This window comes from Chelonia mydas, chromosome 7, assembly GCF_015237465.2.
Source record: "Chelonia mydas isolate rCheMyd1 chromosome 7, rCheMyd1.pri.v2, whole genome shotgun sequence".
Taxonomy (NCBI): domain Eukaryota; kingdom Metazoa; phylum Chordata; order Testudines; family Cheloniidae; genus Chelonia; species Chelonia mydas.
In genome coordinates, this window is record NC_057853.1 from 48687426 (window position 1) to 48693425 (window position 6000).

The following is a 6000-nucleotide window of genomic DNA, read 5'->3' on the forward strand; positions in this document are numbered from 1 at the left end:
CAAAAGAGTAAGACTCAAATAGGCTCACATACAACATAACAAGGGAAAATCCTCACTTCATCACACAGCGTTATGGCTCAACACTGACCATTACCTTCTCCAGGTCCTGTAGTTATAGGCAGGTCACGCCCAGGCAGTGGGCTGGAAGACAAACTCCTCCAGCCAGGAGTTGGGAGAGACACATCCAGGAGTGGCAGGTTTGTATAATTTTTGGTGGTGCCCAGAATGGGTCCAAGTCCCGCCCTCCCTCCCCTCACCTACTTAAGATTCTGGGAAGAAGTTTGGGTGCGGGAGGGATGTGGACTCTGGGGCGGAATTTGGGTGCTGGGTGTGGGCTCTGGGCTGAGGCAGTGGGTTGGGGTGCTGGAGGGAGTGCGGGGTGCAGGCTCTGGGAGGGAGTTTGGGTGCTGGGTGCGGGCTCTGGGGTGGGACAGGGGTTGGGGTGCAGGAGGGGAAGCGGGAGGGGATTTGGGTGCTGGGTGCAGGCTCTGGGATGGAGTTTGGGTGCTGGGTGCGGGCTCTGGGCTGGGACAGAGGGTTTCTGTGTGGAAGGGGGGGAGGGTGTGGGGCTGGGCTGGGGATGAGGAGTTTGGGGTGCAGCCGGATGGCTGCCTTGGGGCTGTGGGGGGGGGAGACCAGAGAGGAGGACTCCCCCCAGCCCTCTCCCCACTGGCAGCAGCGAGCTCCGGGGGAGAGGGCCCTCCCTGCCCCCACCCTGGCACAACACTCACCCAAGCCCCCCCAGGCTGCTGCTCAGGAGGTCGAGCCAGGAAAAGCCTCCCCCCCCGGAATTGACTCAGAGTCACTTGCTGGGGGGGAAGTTGCCATGCACCTCCTCCCTGCCTTCCTCCTCTGGTGCAGGCCGGGGAGGGAGTGCAGCATGGGGGAGGCATACAGGGGCAGCAGTCAGGGCCATGGGACGCTCCGGGGGAGGCGTGTGGGGGTGGCAGGCAGGGCCGGGGGAGAGACCCGGCCCCAAACATTGGTGGAGCCGGGCCTCCCAGGCTCTGAATTTGCTGGAGGTTCTGCACCATGGACCCATATAACTTGCTGCTCCTGGACACATCTTCCTGGTGGTCCATTGTGTGTTGTGTGTCTCACAGCACAGACAGGTCTATTAGCATCCTGAGTCAAAGGCTAACAAGGTGCTTGTAGGGGCATCAGAAGGAAAATAACAGGAAGAGGTAAACAGCAGCGGGCAGGTTGGGGGCCCCCTGCTTTCTGATGAAGTTCAAAGGTCTGGTCTGGTATATTTTGGGGTGCAGAGAGACACCCTGGCCTTTTTCAGTCTGTTAGGCCAAGCCGCCAGCCACCTTGATCTTATGAAAGGGGGATCTCAGACGTCTGGATTGAAAACGCTGGGACAAAGAATTGATGGAAGCTTTCCTGTAGCAGGCGGGGGAATGAGTTTAGGCTTTAATAAGCGTGTTACAACTGTGTTTGATAGGGAACAATTTGTTTCCAGTCGTCTTTCTCACTATCCTCCACTCTCTGGTCTTGATAATAAATGTATTCTGGTTTGCATTGTAAACGTAGCTGGGTAGTGAGTAGAGTGGGGACCCTGAGTTAACACTAGCTGAAGTTTGCTACGCCTTTGGGAGTGGTGAATCTGAGTGATCTGGGGCTGTTCAGTGGACCAAGGGCTGGGCCCTCCAGGGGACACTTGGGGGTTGGTGTATGCCTACTGCTAACCTGTACTGAGGGCGTGAGGCCTAGGAGACCGTGCTGGCGCTACCAGGGGCTATTGGAATCATAGAATTATAGAATATCAGGGTTGGAAGGGACCTCAGGAGGTCATCTAGTCCAACCCCCTGCTCAAAGCAGGACCAATCCCCAATTAAATCATCCCAGCCAGGGCTTTGTCAAGCATGACCTTAAAAACATCTAAGGAAGGAGATTCCACCACCTCCCTAGGTAACACATTCCAGTGTTTCACCACCCTCCTAGTGAAAAAGTTTTTCCTAATATCCAACCTAAATCTCCCCCACTGCAAGCTGAGACCATTACTCCTTGTTCTGTCATCAGCTACCACTGAGAACAGTCTAGATCCATCCTCTTTGGAACCCCCTTTCAGGTAGTTGAAAGCAGCTATCAAATCCCCCCTCTTTCTTCTCTTCCGTAGACTAAGACATCCCCAGTTCCCTCAGCCTCTCCTCATAAGTCATGTGTTCCAGTCCCCTAATCATTTTTGTTGCCCTCCGCTGGACGTTTTCCAATTTTTCCACATCCTTCTTGTAGTGTGGGGCCCAAAACTGGACACAGTACTCCAGGTGAGGCCTCACCAGTGTCGAATAGAGGGGAATGATCATGTCCCTCAATCTGCTGGCAATGCCCCTACTTATACATCCCAAAATGCCATTGGCCTTCTTGGCAACAAGGGCACACTGTTGACTCATATCCAGCTTCTCGTCCACTGTAACCCCTAGGTCTTTTTCTGCAGAACTGCTGCTTAGCCATTCGGTCCCTAGTCTGTAGCGGTGCATTGGATTCTTCCATCCTAAGTGCAGGACTCTGCACTTGTCCTTGTTGAACCTCATCAGATTTCTTTTGGCCCAAGTCTAGGTCCAATTTGTCTAGGGCCCTCTGTATCCTCTCCCTACCCTCCAGCATATCTACCTCTCCTCCCAGTTTAATGTCATCTGCAAACTTGCTGAGGGTGCAATCCACACCATCCTCCAGATCATTTATGAAGATATTGAACAAAACCGGCCCCAGGACCGACCCTTGGGGCACTCCACTTGATACCGGCTGCCAACTAGACATGGAGCCATTGATCACTACCTGTTGAGCCCGACAATCTAGCCAACTTTCTATCCACCTTATAGTCCATTCATCCAGCCCGTACTTCTTTAACTTGCTGGCAAGAATATTGTGGGAGACAGTGTCAAAAGCTTTGCTAAAGTCAAGGAACAACACGTCCACTGCTTTCCCTTCATCCACAGAACCAGTTATCTCGTCATAGAAGGCAACTAGATTAGTCAGGCATGACTTGCCCTTGGTGAATCCATGCTGAGTGTTCCTGATCACTTTCCTCTCCTCTAAGTGCTTCAGAATTGATTCCTTGAGGACCTGCTCCATGATTTTTGCAGGGACTGAGGTGAGGCTGACTGGCCTGTAGTTCCCAGGATCCTTCTTCTTCCCTTTTTTAAAGATGGGCACTACATTAGCCTTTTTCCAGTCGTCTGATCCGCAGTGGGCAAAGACAGGCCGTCCTCATGCTAAGGGCAAGTGACAACCCCAGGCACTCCTGGGAAGGGTCACACAGCCAATGAGAACTCTTGCCACACCCTTTTTCCAATCATCCAAACTGCAGTATGCAAATTAGCTGGAGAGGAAGAGGGATGATTGACTGAGTCATGTCACAATGATGCTCCTTGAGGATGACTGTGAGCCCCTGTATTCACACCATGCACACAAAGCGGCACGACAGCTGCAGCGGCACAGGAGATAGCAAACAGAGCTGTAAACAGGGGAGTTTGTGTGGGAGTTTGTAAGGGGAGTTTGTCTTGTGGTGTTTGTTTGGTTTTTTTTTTTTTTGCTGTGGGTGGTGGTGTTTTGGGTGTGGTTTGTGTTTCCCAGATTAACAGGATTTAGGTGGGAAGGCTATGACAGATACAGAGGCAGCAGTGGGAGTGACCCATGTAGCGGAAGACACAATGAGGATGACTGGATGTGGAAGCTGTGGTATGTACATGATCCTGGAGGGGGCACCTGGTATGAGTTTTGTCTGTATGAAATGCCGTCTGATAGAGCTGATGGAGGAAAAGATCCGAGGTTTGGAGATGCAGGTGGAAAGTCTGGTAGAGTTTAGGAAGGGGTTTGAGCAGATTATGGAGCAAAGACATGAGGTATCTGAAGGGAAAAGCTCAGACTTGCAGATGGAATCAGGGCTGGGGAATTCTGAGGGGAGACTGGGTTAGGAAAGTGGTCAGTGGAAGCATGTGACTAAAAGAACCAGGCAGAGGAAAAGACGGGCTAGTGAAGGAGAAAAAGAGCTCAAGAATAGGTTTGCAGAGTTGGAAAATGAAGAAGGGGTTCAGCAGGTAGTCACTGAAGGTGGAAGGGCAAGGAAGAAGAAAAGAACGGCTAGTCCTATAGGAAATGGGGAAGAGTTAATGGAGATTACACCAAATATGAGCCCCAGGAGAATACAGGATGGGTTAAAGAGGATTACAAGGGAGAATAGGAATGGAAAGAACTTGCAGCCAGAGGGAACAGGGGATAGCACCGTCACTAGGAAAAGGCAGGTCTATGTGATTGGGGACTCTTTACTGAGAAAAATAGATAGGCCTGTAACCAGAGCTGATCCAGAGAATAGGAGGGTGTGCTGTCTTCCAGGTGCTAAGATACGGGATGTAGACCTGAGGTTGAAAAGGATTCTAAAGAGAGCAGGAAAGAATCCCCTAATTATCCTTCATGTGGGAACAAATGATACGGCTAGATTCTCTCTGGAAAGTATTAAGGGAGACTATGCTAGGCTGGGGAAGACGCTTAAGGAAATCGAGGCTCAGGTGATCTTTAGTGGGATTCTGCCTGTTCCTAGAGAAGGGCAACAAAGGTGTGACAAGATTATGACTATCAACAGATGGCTTAGGCAGTGGTGCTATAGGGAGGGCTTTGGAATGTGTGGCCACTGGGAGGCATTCATGGACAGAGGACAGTTCTCTCAGGATGGACTTCATCTGAGTAGGGAAGGAAATAAACTTCTAGGATGGAGGCTGGCACAACTGATTAAGAGAGCTTTAAACTAGGAATTTGGGGGAGATGGTTGGGAGATGTCCAGGTAATCTCCACGCCAGATTTTAGCATTGAGAGGAAAGAAAACGAAGTAAGAAAGGATACAGCCATGGGTAGGAGGAAGGGCAGTGTAGATACCAGTCTAATAGGTTATACTGGCTGTAGAATGACCGTGCCTAATAGGGTACAGAATGTGAGCGAGGCCAAACAGCAAAAATTAAGAAGTTTGTACACTAATGCGAGGAGCCTAGATAACAAAATGGAGGAACTAGAGCCACTGGTGCAGGAAGTGAAACCAGATATTATAGGGATAACAGAAACATGGTTGAATAGTAGTCATGACTGGACTACAGGTATTGAGGGGTATGTGCTGTTTAGGAAAGACCGAAATAAAGGTAAAGGTGGTGGAGTAGCATTGTATATCGATGATGAGGTAGAAAGTAAAGAAATAAGAAGCAATGAAATGGATATGACTGAGTCCGTCTGGGCAAAAATTACATTGGGGAAGAAAACTATTAGAGCCTCCCTGGGATAGTGCTTGGGGTGTGCTATAGACAGCCGGGATCTAATTTGGATATGGATAGAGCCCTAGAATCATAGAATATCAGGGTTGGAAGCGACCTCAGGAGGTCATCTAGTCCAACCCCCTGCTCAAAGCAGGACCAATCCCCAATTAAATCATCCCAGCCAGGGCTTTGTCAAGCCTGACCTTAAAAACTTCTAAGGAAGGAGATTCTACCACCTCCCTAGGTAACGCCCTCTTTAATGTTTTTAATAAAGTAAATACTAATGGAAACTGTGTGATCATGGGAGACTTTAACTTCCCAGATATAGACTGGAGGACGAGTGCTAGTAATAATAATAGGGCTCAGATTTTCCTAGATGCGTTAGCTGATGGATTCCTTCACCAAGTAGTTGCTGAACCGACTAGAGGGGATGCCATTTTAGATTTGGTTTTGGTGAGTAGTGAGGACCTCATAGAAGAAATGGTTGTAGGGGATAGTCTTGGCTCAAGTGATCATGAGCTAATTCAGTTCAAACTGAACGGAAGGATTAACAAAAATAAATCTGCAACTAGGGTTTTTGATTTCAAAAGGGCTGACCTTCAAAAATTAAGGAAATTAGTTAGGGAAGTGGATTGGACTGAAGAATTTATGGATCTAAAGGTAGAGGAGCCCTGGGATTATTTTAAATCAAAGCTGCAGAAGCTATCGGAAGCCTGCATCCCAAGAAAGGGGAAAAAATTCATAGGCAGGAGTTGTA